Source organism: Aphidius gifuensis, linkage group LG3 (assembly GCF_014905175.1).
Source record: "Aphidius gifuensis isolate YNYX2018 linkage group LG3, ASM1490517v1, whole genome shotgun sequence".
Taxonomy (NCBI): Eukaryota; Metazoa; Arthropoda; class Insecta; order Hymenoptera; family Braconidae; genus Aphidius; species Aphidius gifuensis.
This window is the reverse complement of record NC_057790.1, coordinates 23,376,773-23,395,917: the sequence shown is the minus strand read 5'-3', so window position 1 is coordinate 23,395,917 and position 19,145 is coordinate 23,376,773.

Genomic DNA, 19,145 nt, shown 5'->3' with positions numbered 1-19,145 from the left:
AATTAAAAATTTGGATAATAAAAAGAAATTTTATAGAATTTTTAATGATTTAAATGATTTCAAGTAGTTTTTAACGATTATTTTTTTTTTTAAATTGATTTTATAAGTGATTTTGATTTTTGAATAAAATGATTTCGATGATTTAGATCGAAAATCCTCGTCGAAAATTTTCATCAGTAGATTTATTTGTTTACCTGATTTTTTTGTTGAATTTTTAAATAATTTTAAAATATGATTTACGATTGTTTGTGTTGAATTAACATATTAAAAACGTATTGGTTCGTTACGGTAAGTGAATGAGAATAGAAAAAAAAAATATAAATAACTGTCCTGAGGTGAGTAAAAAAAAATATAAAAAGAAAGTAAAGAAAGAAAAAAGTTTTTTAAAATAAATATGAAATTCAAATATGTAATGGTGCGTTAAGTTTGTAAAGAAAAAAAAATGAAGAGGATCAATGGGAGGGTTGCGACAAATGGCAAATCCTGAAAGACAGGAAGAAGGAAGCAAATTTTATGTATTCAGTTATTCCCCTCACCCTTCATCAAGTACTTTCAATACACCTATAAACTTGCTCCAAAAAAAAAATTTTTTAAAAAATCTTTTTCGTTTATTAATTGTTCAAGTTCCTGTATTTAAACAGTAGGATTATGAAAATTTAGGGACACATACTAATCCTAAATTTTGACGCTTCTGCACATTACAAATAGCATTGTCAAATTTTTATATATTTGGCAGATGTGACACACATGTCATATCTATAAATAAAATATTTAAAAAATTATATTTTCATACGAAATTTAAAAGATAAAAAAACCCATCCCTAAAATATTCTAATTTATTTAATTCAAATTTCCATTTTCACCATTATTATAATCATCATAAAAAAAAATAATTTTTAATTAAAAAAATAAAAATTTAATTTGCAAAAAGTCGAATAATTATCGTTTTTTTAAATTTTTTATTTCAACGACTTTAACAATATCAATAATAATTATTTAAATTTAATTATATATTAATTTAATTAATCGTTAAATAAATATAAATTTTTAAGAAAAATTTTTATCAATCAATATATAATTAATCTTTAAATAAAAAAGCGAAAAAAAAAAAAGAATTGCAAATATTATTTCTCACAATTTTACGAAACACATTGTGATAAATAAATATAAATTTAAAAAGTTGTTTTATATATATATACAACGGATACAACATGGATATATCCCACGGGCAAAAGAGGAAGAAACCAGCAGCAGGAGCAACAGCAGCAGCAGCCGCCTTTTTCTCGTCGAATGGGCCCGCCCGCTCAGCTGCCGTAACTTCCCACGCTGCTAACACACTGTCGGTACGATTTGGGCCTTATATTATTGCACCGGCCCAGGGCCCACCTTACTACCTGACTCGCGCATCCATCCATCCAAAAAATCCACACACGCATACATATATATTAATATACAAATATATATAATACACTCAAGCTGAATCTATTTTTATATATTTTTTTCTTTTTTTGCTTGTTGTACACTGAAGACCCACATAAAACGCGCACACACAACTGTCCTATACAACGTCTTATAAATAATAATAATAATATATATGTATAAAAGAGGAAGAATTAAATAAAAAAGGACCAACTTTTTGTGAGTTGGTCTTTCTAGGCACATGCCACTTTGCTCAATCGAGCAGGTGTTTTCATCACAATTTTATTATATATATTTCTTATTTTTTTTTTCTGCCAATTTCAATAGTCTCGTCAAGAAACTTCCTCAACTTCCTTTTTTTCCATCATTTACTTCCTTCCTCTTGGACTATATTACAATTACTCAGGTGATATCACCACACAATAAATAATAATAGAAAAAAAAACGACAAAAATATATTTGATTGTTTATTTTTTTGAAAAAAGACAAATAAACTTTTTTCTTTTTTTTCATAGAGGATTTTTTCTTCTTTTTGGTACACATGTTTATAATTTTCATATTTTTTATACGAGTGTATGTGTGCTAGATTGTATTGAAAGGATGAAAAAGAAGAAGAAAAGAAAGACAAAGTTGGAAAAATAAAAAAGGGTTGAATTTTAGCCTGAGGATCACAGCTGCCGTTCGAAGCAAACTTTTTGATCTTCTTCTTCGTTTTTATTTTTTTATTTTTTTGCCTTATGTTCTCCCACGCTTTTAACCTATGCCTTGTATATATAAATTTTTTTTTTTTAGAAAAATTATCGTGGGATATATACCTGGATTAATATTATGTGCGAGCCCATCTTCATTGATTGACAACATTCACAACTGGATATGTATATTTTATTTTTTTTCATTTCAAAAATATGAGCTGTAAAGGTGTATAATTAGATAAAACAATACACGAGTATTTTAAGAACGAAAAAAAATTATTTATCAAGAATTTAATATGTGAAGAAAGACATAGTGAATGAGTTAATTAAAAATATGAATTATCGAAGTGAAACAAAATAATTTGTGGAATTTATTTATTAAATTTTTCTTTACTTTTTGAAATAAATTTTTATTTTATTAATTAAACTGTTATTGCCACGGGAAAGTTTGCAAATTTTATTATTATTTACACGTAATAATAATTGTTAAAAAAATTTAAACAATAAATTAAAATATAATATATTGATGATGACGTTTTCTGATGAAGAAATCAATCTCTCTCGCTCTATTTGATATATTTATTATTCATTTTATTATAATTAAAATTCATTATAGCAGTATAATTAACTCGTGCATATTTTATTGCACTAGAAATTACTAACGATAATAATAGTAAATTATAAAAATTAGAGGTTCATAAAACATTCACAATTTTCTTGGATATTTTTTTTTTTTCATCATAATATTTGTTTCATTTTTGTGGGATAAATACCATGACTTTGTGATTATTAATAGTATGACGGTATTGTTTAAAGGTCAATGTTATTATTAATTATATAAAAAAAAAAATATAATAATATAGGAATATTAAATTATAAAAATATACAACAAAATAAGTTGAGCATAAATTCTCTGAAAGTTTTAATAAGGTCTAAAAATTGGATACGGAAAAAAAATGGAAAATTGGTAATAACTATTATTGTTATTATAATTATTAATAATTTTTTTAGAAAAAAAAAAATTTTCTTACGGAAAATATTCGGAGGAAAATCATGCAAAGTGATGATTTTTTTTTCCATATAATTTTCGTAAATAAAAATTGATTAAAAATAGCAAATTAATAATGAAAAATAAATAAACAAAATAGATAAATAAAAAAACAACTGAACAATTAGATAAACAAAGATAAAAAAAAATTAAATAAAAAAATAAAAAGACAAAAATTTTACAATATTTACAATTGAAAAATAAATTAAACCAAGAATTGTTAAACCTTATACTTGTGGTCACACCCAACTGACAATTTAAAAACACTGTTATTACTTCGAACAAGTAGATTGTTTTTTATTTTGAAAAAAAAGTCTTATATATTTTTCTTTTTATATATCTCAGTTGAATGCTGATAGTTGTTCACTATGTTCCTCCCTACCTGTCTCAAAAAAAAAAAAATGCATTTTTCATTTTTTTAAATATCAACAACAAATAACCACATTATAAATGTTAATATTTATTATTAATATTTTTCATATATTATTACGATATACACAACTGACTGAGACTGGCTCTTCTTCAACCACATGGTTAAACGTAGAAAAATACTTTTTTCCTCTTCGTAATATATAATAAATTTATTGTATTTTGAATTTTTTTTTTTTCATACATATTTTTTTCCTCTTGTTGTTGTTTTTTCATTTTTTTTTTTTGCTTGTAAAATCATTGCGTAAATATAATTTTTATTTATTGTAAGACAGGTAATATGTACAGTGCAACCATACCGACCGGAAGCCTCAACGAACAAGAGACTTTTGGCACAATGCGAATAAATAAAAAATAATAAAAAAAAAAAAAAAAATACAAAACTCACACATCACATGGTGTTTTCTTCTCACGATACACATCGTGTACTCATGAATGTCTACTTTGTATCTGACAATAATACATCTTCCTGGCACACTTGTTTTTATTTTTTAAAAAAAAGTATTTAAAAAATCACAAGTTATGTATATAATTTTAAAAATAAATAAATATATAAAGCATAGTTTTAAAATAACGAAAGACAAGATTTATTTATTGTTTGGATATTTATTTTTAACGAAAATAAGAATGTCAAATTTACATTATATAATTTGTATAGAATGAAAATTATATTGCTAGAATTGAGCATGAAGTATTGGTTGTTTAGAAATAAGAATAAAAAATATAAATGGAATGTCTTTGAAAATATATTCTTCAAGATAAAAACATATGTTTTAAATTACTCAGTATGTTTTAAATTTTTTTTTATGTTTTCCAAAGAACGTTCTTGGCATTTTTATATTACCTGGGACTATTTTCCAGGTAGTTTTCAGCACATGGTGAAGTACCATAAATTTAGCGTATCTTTTAAATGAAAATCCAAAAAATATGCTCACTCGAAAAAAAAAAGCATATGGTAAAAACAGACTTTTGAGATTGAAAAAAAATATAAGAAAAAAATCTAGATTATCTAATGTGGCATACCTTAATGTCTTTTCAAGAATCGAAAAAAAAAAAAACCGAAAAAATACAAATTTCTATCCTAAAAAAAGCTTTCAATTAATTAAAAATATATTTTTTATATTTTTTTCTTCAATCAAAACCCTTTTTTCTCATTCCAATTTAAATAAAATTAATCAAATTTGAAAAAAAAAACTCTAAAAACGATTTTTAAATAAAAAAACTTCATATCAAAAAGCTTTTCAATTAATATTCTATGATTTTTTTTTTTTACTAAAGTCTCTTCTTCTTGTAAAAAAAAAAAGCTTGGATATATCTCTAAAGATTATTATTTTTTATAGCTATAATATGTTGATGCGGAAGAAGGGGCGAAAAAAAGGTGGTGCAGTCTGCAGATGGTTAATAAAATCTCAGGAATAAAGCTAAGAAATATATATATAAATAAGAGGGGTAGTATGAAGATTTTTAATATCTTTTATTTCTCTTCATCCCCCAATTTTGTTATCTATTTATCTTTTTTATTTTTTTATATATATATATTTACTCACTCATTCTCAATATATGTATCTAAGACGGAAGGTGGCTAACACCTGGTCATGCTGTTGATCGTAGTGGTGGTTATTTTGATGCAACAACAGATGCTTTCTTCGTTTTCTTGGTTTCTTCTTCATCATCATCATCATCATCATCACCATCAACAACAACTTCCCATAAATATTCTTACTCTTCAAACATGTGCGATTTCCGTCTAGAGCATCGTCATCATTTTATCAAATTAACCAATATATTTTAACACAATAATATTATCATCACTTATCAACATGTTTACATTCTTCATTATATATATTTTTTCTTCAGCTTCGATATCTTGTTCATTTATATTTTATACTCCCACAAATGAGAAATAAAAAATAAACGATGGACTTTTTTTTTTTCAAAATAATGTAGGTCTTGCTTTTTTTTTTCATTTTTTTTTTTCATTCTTAAAATTGTCCCTCGGTTTTAAGTCGTTGAATTTATCAAGGGCTCTTTGTATTATTTTTTTACTTTTTCATACCTGATGATGATCTATATATAACAAAAATTTTTGTTTATATAAAACTAGGGGAATCGTCAGTGATCTTGCAGATGCAATCGAATATTATCGAGGGCAAATAACGTACACATTGATCAAGATTTTTTTTTAAATCCTCGTATGGAATTCTTGCGTAAATATATATGTCAAGCGTAAATAATATCAATTTTACTTGGATCAAAATCTCTTGGTGACATGTCAAATTTTTTTTTTTTTTCAATTCCACTTTATGGATATGTATTTTTTTTTTCTCATCTTTTCGTTTTTGAATCAATCATAAAAATCATATTGTGGTTATAGTAAATATCTATTCATAAATTTTAACAATAAAGTCCTTTTTTTTTTTCTTTAAATTAATGACTTAAAATATAAATTACTCAATGTCAAACTGTGTTTGTTTAATGCATATACTTTTCTTTTTTTTGGAAAAGTTTGACATTATTTTTCATTGAGGTATTTTTTCTGTTGAACTGTTAATTTGTACATTGTATGTGCAAATGTCAAGTCATGGTTTGTTGACGAAATTATTAATGTAAAAAACATAAACAAGAGAAGGTTCCCTGTGATTTTATTCATCAAAAGTCATGGAAGTTTGTTAAAACGACAGATTGCCTGCTGTTGTGTGCCAAAATATTCTTCGCTTCTCAACTGACTCTTATGGAAACGCCAGAAGGTGCCTCTAACTCTCCTCTTTACCCGCCCATTCCTCCTTAAAATTGAAATAAAAAAATCCAATATGTGTAAAAGCTTTGAAATAAATTAAAAAATATATAATACAACTAAATATTTCATCGACATAAGGGATATCATTTATATTTCTTTTTAAAAAATCCAACAAGGGTAGATAATTTTTTAATTTAGTTATAAATATCAAAAAATAATTAAAGCAAGAAAAATAATATTAAAATAACGTTGTTGCTACAGAAAATAATAATAATATAATCTATTTTTATAATATAGAATATATTGCTGAGGGGTGATACAACCCTTTGGTTATGTATTTCACACATTGTCAGACATGACATGGCAGTATATTTATTTTTATATTTATAGATAATAATGTGTTACTTTAGTCGAAGCATATCGCATCAAATTGCATTTGTGCATATCTAATGAGTTCATTAGTTACATATTTTTTTTTTTAACTATTTAAATTTGTTATATTTCAAATACTTTTTTTTTCAAATTTAAAAATAAAAAACAAATATAAATACAAAGAGAACTTGAAAATAATTAATAAAATTTTTTAGTAGCTTATTATTAATTAAAAAATGAAAAAAAAATATATTTCTTTTTTTTTATTCATTTTTAATATAAGAATTAGGTACATAGGAAAAAAAATTTTTTAAAAATAATTAATTATTGAAACCTTTGCCCAAATCAGAGAAAAATCTTGATCAATAAATTTATTTTTTTTCTATCGATTTTTTTTATTTTTTTTTTTGAGAACATGAACACAGTCTGGGCCTAAAAAAAAAAAAAAGAAGTAAAAGAAGAAGAAGAAGAGGAAAAAATTGAAGAAAAAGATAAAGAAAAAGTAAAACAGGGAGAGGGTAGGTGAACACAACAACAGCTGCAAGACACCCTAAAAAAAACCAGGGAGAATCTTTTGAATCATTGGGCCCTTGGCTTTATCTCTGTCTTTTCCATCTGTCTTGTTGATGGGACCAATGGATATAACCAAGGTACTATATCCATGAGCACATAGTCAACTTTATACATTTCATTCTCTTCCTCATATATATTATATACCATTAGACTCTTCCTGTTAAATTTTTAAACTACCCATCATATATAGTTTTTTTTTTTTTCGTTCATTTTACTTGTTTAAACTCTTGTTAAACTTGTAGACATTGAACCAAATGTACCCCCAACTTTATCCTTAACGGTCGTACAGGGATAGGTCATGCTTTGCAATTTTTTTTTTTCTTTTTTTTTCATTCTTTTCTGCGCAATAACTTGAATGTCCCCAATGTCATCAGTCCATTCTATTCATTCAACAAATAAAAACTCGCAATGCTATGAATTTTATTCACGGTCAATACACCTTGAATAAAAGCATGAATGCAAACATACAATAAATTTCAAGACTTTTCAATGTGAAAAAAATTTTTTATAAAAACTATTTTTCATGGATTTATAAAATTTAATATAAAAAAAAAAAAATAAATAAATAACTTGATCACCTTGCTAAAGAGTAGTCTATTTTGATCAGAGTCATAATTTTTTTTGATCTCCCTTTTTTTTTTCTTTTATTCTGATGATGATAATGATGATGCAGCGATACGAGGGGTTGATGTAACAAATGATGAGCCAAAGCCAAAGTGCCGGCAATAAATCAGATAATCGGATGGATCGATATCGTATCAATAAAATACGTGATAAAGTCGATTTGATAAACCAGGGTATCGTCGACATTATGACAAAGAAAAGCACACGTGTTTTATGGGTTATTATCATGAGGGTTGCACCACACCCTGTTCAATTTTTTTTCTTTTTTTTCTTCTTCCTTGGAACCCTTTTAGTATGAACCCCTATTTATTTTTTTTTTTGTCTAGTAAATTTAGTTTTTTGTGTCTTGGATCATATAAAAAATAAAAAGGAAAAAAAAAAAACTAGCAGATGCCATTCGAGTTTTTCCTCCTCACCCTTTGAAGAAAGTTGATGGTAAAAAAATAAAAAATATTTCCAAGTTATAATAAAAAAATAGGAGCGTTATTTTTTTTTTTTATTGGGTTTTCTTCCCAGAGAATTACAATTGTCCATGCTCAGCAATTTTGTCATGCCATAAGCGTGTGATATTGAACATTAAAATAAAAAAAAAATTTTCTCAACCTTTTTTTTTTCCCGAATGAAAATTTATGTTCACATATTGGATATTATTTAAAAAACGGAAATTAAATAGTTTAAATTTATAAAGCATAACTAAAGTATTTTATATATTTTTTCTTTTCGAAAAAAAAAAATTCATTTCCTCGGTTTATACTGATTTTTTTTTAGTGGTAATCAAATTATCAGCTTAATTTTAAAATTAACTTTTATTTTTTTTTTCAATAGTCTAATTTTATATTTCTATTATGATTATTATTTACAAAAAAAAATAACACCTGTCAAATTAGTAACGAAATTGTCTTGATTACCACAGCTGTCTTTTTTTTAAAATTTTTTTTATTGACACAAAAAAAAAACTAAAAAAAATCAAAAATATATATTTTTTTCTCAACGATAAATTATTTATGAAATTTGTATATATATTTTTTTTAAATTTAAAAAATCACAGCTTGGCTCGAGACATCATTAATTGCCTTTCACATATTTTATATTTCCAAAATAATGAATAATATAATTACATCCTCTCAATCACCATCAGAAAGAAAAATAAAAACCAGCTGGCTCAAAATTCCCACCATCAATGAAAAATCAGATACACATGATTTTTTAATTTTTTAATTTCAAATTATTCATTATATCTTAAACAATATTTCCAATTGTTTTTTGTATTTAAATTTATTGTTTAAATTTAATGATAACCTGAGCAATAAATACCAAAAAAAAAACCACAAACATTTCAAAACAGTGTACTTGTAGATTTTAAAAGCATCAAATGAAATCTCAAAACATCTGGTGTGCATATTTGAACCTGATGTGCATGAAGTTTCGATTTTTCGAGAACCAGCTGGACTTTTTAGTATCCTTAAGGATTTTTATTATATAAAAAATAAAAAATTCTTTTTAGCAAGGGTTAAATTTATTGTAGAATAATCATTTATAAAAATTTATTTATCTTTTTAGTAAATGTTCATAGCCTTGAAAAAATTTAAGGGTGGAGCACCTTGCATGCTTTTATTATTTTTTTTTTTTCCCATTGACAATATATATATTTGAAAAGATGGTGTATTTGAATGAGCGCATATACAACCACGAGACAATATATCAATGTTTGGACTCTGGTTGCGGTGGACATGGTGGTTTTAACAAAATAAAAAAATAATCATAATGATAAATAATAAAACCAGATGCTAGAATTCACCTCGTTTTCACCTTCATTTTAACAATTATCCTGTTGCAAATATTATTTATATTTTTATTTATTTTTTTTTTTCTATCTGTTACTTCATACAAGTTCAAGGAAATGATGAAGGCTTGTGCCTTATATTCACTTCCTGGCGAAATCTGATTCTACTAAAATAAAGCCCAAGGATATGTGGCAAAAGACATCTGCCGAGTATTTCCGTAAAATCATTGAGAAGACCTTCGTATATATTTATAAGTTACTCTATATTTTATGGATTCAGGCTGATGAGATTTTACTGATGATTAAGCAATTTTTTTTTTTTTTTTTGCAATTTTTTTGAACGTTTAACTTTTTTTTTTTTTTGTCTTCTAAATTGTTTGGTTTATTTTACTTGTTAATTTAATGTTTTATAAATTATTAATTTAATTATAGGCTTCATGTGACGCAGTGAAAGTAAAAAAAAAAAAACAAGTAGCATGAAGTTTATCATTTGGGAATTAATTATACTCTTCAACTTCATTTTTAAAGTTTCTTTTTTTTTTTTCAATTTTATCTAAAGTACTTACTTTGTATGCAGCCAGTTAATTTTGTATTTTTTTTATGAGCTGATTATATCTTATTAAACTGAATTAATGAAGGTGAATATATTTTTAAGTCAAATATAATTTGTTGAAAAAAGAATCAGGTTTTATTGAGGCTTGCAGATGATGTGTTATTATTTTTTTGTTCAAACAGTTTAAATGAAGTTGGAAAATTGAAAAAAATTCAATATCATGGGGATGATTACGTGGGAATATTATTTTAGAAAGTCAACTTCCATTTTGAGTTGAATTTTTAATTTTGAAATTGACTTATTATCATAACTTGTATAATATATTTGGAAATTGCTTCTTTTTTTTTTTCAATACATCTGATCAATTTATTGATGATAAAGCTTTTTTTTCCATTTAACAATTTTTTTTTTAATCAACTTTATTGTTACTTATTCTTCAAGTATTTATTAATATATCATAAAACAAACCAAGCATCATTCAAAGTCATAAAATTCAAGATATTATCAAAAAAAAAGAAAAATTCATTCGAAAAATTAATTATTGATATGGATGTTAATTTTTTTTTTTTACTTTAATTTAATTACTCAATTGTTTTTTACTTTAAAAAATTATAAATTCCCAAACTTTCTTAAATTTTGTAATTTTTTTTTTCTTCATTACAATCGACATTTTTTTTTTTCTCACGATTATATTTATCAATTTTTAAATATACAATCATCACATATTAAAATGAAAGTTTACATATCAATTTTATTAAATTTAAAAATCAAAATAAAAAATAATTACCATAAAATTAAATAAATAATTTTTTTAAATTTATTTTAATAATTTATGGAAATAAGAAAATATATAGAATTCAGAAGATTTTCCTGATGCTAGAGATGACGAGAAGAAAAAATGAAAAAAAAAAAAAAAAACGAGATCAATTGGAGCAAAGAAGATGATAAAAGAGGGGTGGTTTTGACAGAATGAAAAGATGAAAGGCAAGATGAATAAACCAGAAAAGATACGAAATAAGAAACTGACATTGTAAGTCGGTGGTTCTCTTCATCGGGAAGTAAAACGGCAGATGTTTTTTTTTCTTAGGTTGTTTTATATTGGCGCGTGCCCGCTGCCACTTTGCTTCGTGATCCCATACCATCTGCCCCTTCTCTGATACTTGTATTTATATTTTTCATCTTATTTCCCCCCTTAACACACATACACACACACACACACCTTGTATCAATATATTATTATTTCCCATAAATCTTCATTTTTAATCTTGAGCATTAAATTTATCATCTGCAAGTCGTTTTGCCAATACTTACTGACCCAAAGAAAAAAAAAAAATAGGCCTGACTATTTTTTGACTTGTATCACTTAATTTTTTTTTTTTTTAACTTGTATAATAAAAATTAAATTATCATAATAAAATTTATATTGTGTATTAATAATAATTAATTATTAACGTGTAAATTTTTAATATCCAATTAGAGTTTTTAATAATTATAGTGAGAAAATAAATTATAATTGATTGAATATTTCAAGTGAAATTGTTTGAATTGTTTTTTTTATTTTTTCGCCAACTTTCATATTTGTTTTTTTTTTATTTAAAATGTAATGTTATTGATAATTTGTTAATTTTTTATAACAATTTATTAATAAATAATAAAAAAAAAAAAAATACTTGATTAGGCTTTTAAATAATTAAACAAAAAAATTAATTTTTTAATAGATAAAAAATTAAATTTTCAATTAAAAAAAATAATTAAACTATTGATTTAACAAACGAAATAAAAAAAAAAATGAAAAATCAACAAAGTTTGTTATTTAAAATAATATTTGCATATATAAAAATAAAAAAAATAAAGATACTTGAAAAAGTGAATATATGATAGTTAATGGTTTATTTTAGTTGGCACCATCAGTGGCATTATGATGGTGTACGAAATACCCATATGTGCAGATGAGCCAGTGGCATCCGGCCTCGTTTTCAAGAGACAAAAATGAGAAAATAAGTGTAAGAGAGATAAAAATAAAACGAGACCTCTTAAAAACGAGTGTATGCGTATATAAAATTCAGCGAAAACGCGTGCCACCTGCTTATATTTTTGTCTGCACATAAAAATATCATATACAAAATTTAAGCATCGCTCAGCATCTATCAATCTCATCATATTACACGTGATACAGCATACTTTGTTATAAAAAAAAAAAGTCTATGATGCTTCGCCAGGTATGAAGTACAGGAAAAAATATTTTAAAAAAATGAAAAAGAAATAAAGAACACTGGCAAGGGAAAAAAGGAAAAATTGTCATGTACCTAGTCGAGTGAGGGAGCATATGCAAGGGATGTGGGGAAAAAAAAAAAAAAAGGTTCATGAGCGTCAAAATGCTTCCGACGTCTGCCTAAATGAAAATGTCAGGAAGCAACAGATGGTCGCATGGAAGAACTCACGGATGCTGCATAGGCAATAAGTTTCTTCCTTCGTCATTTTTATATATATTTTATTTATTGTCTTGCTTGCTTATATTCATTTCTATATATCTTTTTTCACCACCACCAGCACCATCATCTCAACTTCACCATCACCATCACCACCCGCTTTTCTTAAATTCTTTTCAATCGACCCTTTTGTATTGCCGTATGGCACGTGCTACCGGCTCTTATTCGGATCACGCGTGCTCTCAATTTCTTTACTTTACTTTATATTTTTTTTTTTTTTTACAATTCAAGATGTGTATGAAACCTTGTGGAATATCTGACAATTGTATTCATCTTCGTATTCCGAGCGAAGAAAAATTTGCATTTTTATATTTTTAAATTTATAATATTCATCTTTTTCATTTTGATTTATAAAAAATTTAATGTATTGTGATTTTAATTTTTAAATAAGGTTTTTTTCACCTAAAATTTTTCATATATTTTTTGTAAAATAAATTTTAAATTAATTGGAAAAAATGAATCATTTAAAAATACAATTTATGGGTACTTTTTGTAATAAAAATTTTGACAGGTTTTTCTATATTTTTTTTATAGAATATTTGTTATTTTAACCAAAAACATGAGTTTTTATATATATTGACAGATATTACGTAAATAAATTTGATTCAACAATGATAATGTATTGTGATATGTCACCAAAGTACTCGAGAATATAAATTAAATATAAACGATAAATTGAAAAATAAATCGAGGGTAAAAGATGAAAAGATTCCTCTTGAATATCGACTCTCTCGTTCAATCCTCATTTAAAACGATTTACGTTTATACTTGAAGAGGTTTTTTTTTATATTCTTTATTATATATTATATTTTTTTTTATTCACTGCTATTCTTTTCAATGAAAATTTCTATTATTATAATAGAATATTGCACGCTGTGACAAAGAATTTACTATTATTCTGAGAATGGTCAGTGTCAGTGAATTCAATTTTTTTTTTTTTCTTTCATAATATAATAGTAAAGGTGTCAATTGTCCACACATGGCGCAACGAAATGATTTAATATATAGTTCACAAAAATACGGTGGTCGACAATTCTCTGTATAAAAGTCAAAAAAAAAAATAATCCAGTCAGCAAAAAAATATTCAAAATAATAAAAATATTATCAAAAATTAATAATTAACAGTTGGCTCTTGCAGCTATGTGGACAGTCTTTTTCCAAGGGTTTTTTTTTTTGGCAACAGGTCTTAAAAAATACAGAGTTATTTTTACGATAAAATTCAATCGTTAACTTGAGAAAATAACATTAAAATTTAACAGTTACTCAATGATAAAATTAGAGAATTTCAACATATTTAGAGAATTTTTTTTGGCATTCAAGTCGGAGAAAATGCTGAGATATTCTAAAAACTGCTCGACAAAAAAGATTGAAAATATAACCACAAGTTTCTCAAAATGCCAAGCAATATCTATGTCAAATTTCATGTAAATCGGTCGAATGGTTTTACTATAAAGTATAAATAACACATGCATTTTCAATAAGCTATAGCCATTCAATTCCATCCCATAGATTTTGAATTTGAAAAGAGAAAAAATATATCCTGCAGTAAGATGAGATATGGGAAATAAAATGTCTTGCACAGTGGTTGTAGTCAAAAAAAAAAAAAAATGTCTAGCACGTGCTGAAAAAAAAATATATAAAATAAATAAATCGTAGCAGCTGTCAAGATGTTGTTGAGGGTGTATAAAGTAAAATTTTCTATATACATGTGTGTGTTGAATAAAATGTATAAAATATATATATTCACAGAGTGAATATGAGTGAATATGATAAATAAAAAAATTGTGGTAGAATAAAGTGAGAAGGAGAAATAACAGGAAGGATATTCGCTCTCGACCCTATGCCACTTCCTTTCACTCCCCTCAACACGTCCTGTTTTTAAAATATCCACTAAAAAAAAAAAGCCCAAAATAAAACCGGGTAACCAAATCTGTGCACCACCTTCCAAGTCACCTGCAAACAACCACCACTTCATTCTATCTTATTTTCCTTAATTTTATTTTGTTTTTTTTTTTAAACATTTATTTATATATTTTTTCTATTCTCCCTCTTTCCCTCCCTCTCGCTATTTTAATTCATTTTTTATTTTTTTGCTACTGAGTGCAAATTTGTATTCATCGAAAAAAGCTTATCGCCAGGTGAAGGTGTTTTCAGCTTACTCTTCTCTCTCCATCATTTTTTTTTTATCTCTATTTTTGTCTCAAATTTAACATATACACACAGCTAAATTTGCTCACCTTTTGCCTCACTCAATGTTTATATTCTTCAGGATTTTATCGAAATTTTGCGACAGCTGTTGATTATATATATTTTTGTGATTTTTTTTTTTTTTTTCCTCCACGTATATTATTTATTCTCTTTTTTTTATTATTTTTACAGCACGTTGTATGTTTTACATAAAAGCTACTGATGAATATTTTATTTTATTTCAAATTTACAGTAGCCAATTAAAAAAAAAAATAATATTTACAATTTTACATTTATATGAGCCCGAAAAGATAAAAAAAAAAAAATATAACCTCGTATATTTTATTATTATTAGGCCCATAATTAGTTGGCCTTATGTTGAAATAAAAAAATAATAATAAATAAACAAGTCCAGTAGCTCTTGTCTATTATTTCCATCAGTTTTTAATCCCCATCAATTATTATATTCATATTTTAATTTACAAATGTTATAATATAAAATATAAAATAAATAAGAAAAAAATTTATCTACATTGTATATTCATTTTCAAACTAGCTAATTATTTTAAAATAATTTTTTTTTTTCTTTCTCAGTAATTTAAATGATATGTAAAATAAATTTGTAACATTTATAGTGAAAACAAATTCACGAAAATCGAAGCTGATTGAAGTGCATTGAAGTTAAAAATAAAAAAAAAAATTACAAAGTATAATTGACACAAATAAAAGAAGGTAAAAAATAAAAAGATGTATATATTTGCAAATTTTAGTCATGGATACTTGAAGTAAACCCACTGGGAATTGTAATTTTTATCTGTTTTTATTTATTGAAATAATACCCAAGTGAAGTTTCAAGCTTAAGTTCCAACTTAAAAAGCAGCTGCCACTTTTTTTTTTTTTTTTTTTCTTCTTTCCCGGTATTATTGCCACGCGCCATGTATCCCTCTACCTTCCACCCCCTCGCCTACCAATCTTCAAAATCCATCACCTTTTTACACTCCTTAGACTATTTTCTTTCATTTTTTTTTTTTCTTCTTTCATCCTTAATTTACTATGGCTGTATACATTGACCTATACTACTTGCAATCGAAACTTTTTTTTTCTACCCTATTTATTATTATTATTTTTTTTCTATTTATTTATTGTTATTATTTTTTAACTATAATAATCAACGTTTTTTTTTTTTTTCAACATCAGGCTTTTTTTTAGTAAAACACACCTTTTTCAATTTTTTAGACCTTTTTTTTCTTGATTATCATATTTTACCTCTTTTTCTTATTCTTCTCCCCTTTTTTTTTTGTTTCTTCACGCATCGTGTTTTTAAAATAAGTTGAATCATTAGTTATAATTTTTACTTTTTCAAGTTATTATAAAGCTTCTGTTTTGGGTTATGCTCTGTTGACAAAAACTTCTCTGATCGAATCACCAAAAAAATAAAAAGTAATAAGGAAAAATTAAAAAAATAAAAATTTAAGCCATCACGATATGAGAATAAATAACAAGTGGGTAATGTCAGTATGAGGAAGGTAATATCAAAAACATGGCATTGCATGCAATTTGTATAATAAACAGAAGGAAAGTTGTATATGACCCAGGTCATTAAGCCCCAAACGAAGATCCTACGACGACAACGTCCTGACACGTTAATTTTATTTTTTAAATTAAAATTTTTTTACATATTTTATACTCATTCAAAATATATGTCAAATAAATTATCGTCATACTTGAAATTAAAATATCAAAATATATTTTTTACTTCATAAAAATTAAAAATCATAGGATTTTTTAAATTTAAAAAACAAAATCATCAATTTAATAAAAACATAAATAAAGCAAAATGTCTTTATCAATGTATTTCAATAAAATTAATCTTTGATGGGCAATAAAATTTATTATCACTTAACAAAAAAAAAAATAAAATTTTTTAGACCATTGAAAGTAAACAGATGTATTGCAGTTGATGTTATTATTTCAAGTATTCGTGCAATTATGTGTATTGCCTTGTCCTTGAGTAAGTTGCGCTTGACAGAATGAAAAATAAAACTGCAAAGTAAAGTAAAAAAATACATCTATAAAAAGAAGGTGAATGAGACTACCTCCTCTTTAAAAATTACTACTGTGCCCTCTTGATTTTTACAATACTATTAAGTACACTCATTACTCTCTTATTTAGCTAGCCGCCATAAGACCATAAGACCATCAAAAGTTAACAAGAAATATTCGAGAAATATATATGTAGCAGCAAGTTACTTTGCTGATGATTTTATTTTTAAACTTTTTATTTTTTATAATAAAGGGGAATACAAGGTGGATGCACGAAGAAGTTTTAGTGTAAACTGCCACCGAGACGGTAGATACGCGTAAGGAAGCGTAACGCCGCACGTAGAACCTCTGACTCGCGACTTCCGGTCAACAAAAGGATGTACGCATGGTAGAATCGACGCCGACGCCTTGCTAGGTATACAGATATGTACCCCAACTTGATGTCGTCGAAGATGCCGATTTTAAAATATATATATACCTATTTTTCATTTGTGGTTTAAAATAAAATCAAAATTATCAAATTAAACTAAAAGAATTTTCTTACAAATATTAATTAAAATATCAAAAAAAAAAATTAAAATTAAAACACTTGTTTAAGGAAATTTGTTAAAAATTTAATTATCTTTTAATTAATTTAAAAAATAAATATTTAAATGCAATTTATAAAAGACAAAAATTTTAAATACTGACTAGTATATTTAATTTGTAAATTAGAAAAAAAATAATATTTAAATAAAATTTATATATTAAATTTAAAATATAATATTTTTTCATATTTTAACAAGTTTTAAAAAATAATAATATAAATATTTAATTAATTTATTCATGTAGTTATTTATTTTTAAATAATTTGTTGTTGAATTTTTTTTATGATTGTGGTACTGTATGAGTAAAACTACCAATGGAGTTTACCGACCTCTCTTCATCTCATTTAATTATTCATTAGGCACGTGCTGGCATATATTGCCGGACGCACTAATTATACATTATTTTTAATTTTTAATTTTATTTCTTATGCTCATGTTATGCCAGTAGGTCGTAGGACTCTGAGAATTCAATTTTAATCAGATTATTCGCATATATACATACCAAAAAAAGTTAAAATATGCATTGCAAGTTAAAAAATAATTAAAAATAATATATATATTGCATAAATATTTTAAAATGTTAAAAATTGAAATATATTTTTTTTATTTTTTACGTACGTGTGTTTGTACAATTTCACAATTGCTTCATCGAGAATTGGCAAGAGCAGGTGTGATGGCTCGTTGGTCACCCGGCGTTTTGACTTTGCTTTCAACTGTAAACTAATGAGGTGGTCAATTTTTTTTTCAAAATAATATAAAATTATATCAAATAACATTTTAAATAATTTACTTGTAATATTAAACATATTAAAAAAATATTTGCATTTTAAATTTTGCAATGTTATTTCTAAATAAACCCGTTGGATTTTTTTTTTTAAAATTACGTTTTCAAAAATAAAAAAAAAAAAAAGCATGATCATTAAACCCGCATATCCGGAGACGATAAGTCAATTTCCTCCCGAGGAAGGTCAAGATATGTATGTTTTTCTTTTCAAACATATACCGTTTTATTTTGTTAATTACATTTGAAATTGTTATTTTATTTTTTCACGTAACTGAATGGTTTTTTTAATTTATTTATCAATGAGTACTAATGAAAATTAAAATAATAAATGAATAATAAAATTACGGTAACATTAAATTTGCAAATTGACTTTGTCATTATGATATATAATTTTTGCAATGTGTGTTGTCTCCGTATATATATTAATATAATATGTATTCCTAACATTCTTTTTGACATTCGACACACGGTGTCTCGCACCTGCTTTTGTAACTTGCCTGCGTTAATATCTCATCTTTCATCTCGTTACATCTGACGCTGACTGCACGTATGGAGCATTCGTGAGTATTTTATTTTATTTTTTTTTTGATAATATAAAGAATAAAAAAAAAACAAAAACACGTTCATTTGTGTAATACACAATTGAAATTAACAAAAAGAAAAAAAAAAAAGAAGATTAATATAAATTTTCTTAAATATTAAAAATAAAAATTTTTTAATTTTGTAGCTTAATATAGTAAAGCTGAAAAAAATAATATATAGAATTATATTGTGGTAGAATCAAGACGCGACAACGAGGCAACCAGCTGCCATTCAATATGGCCC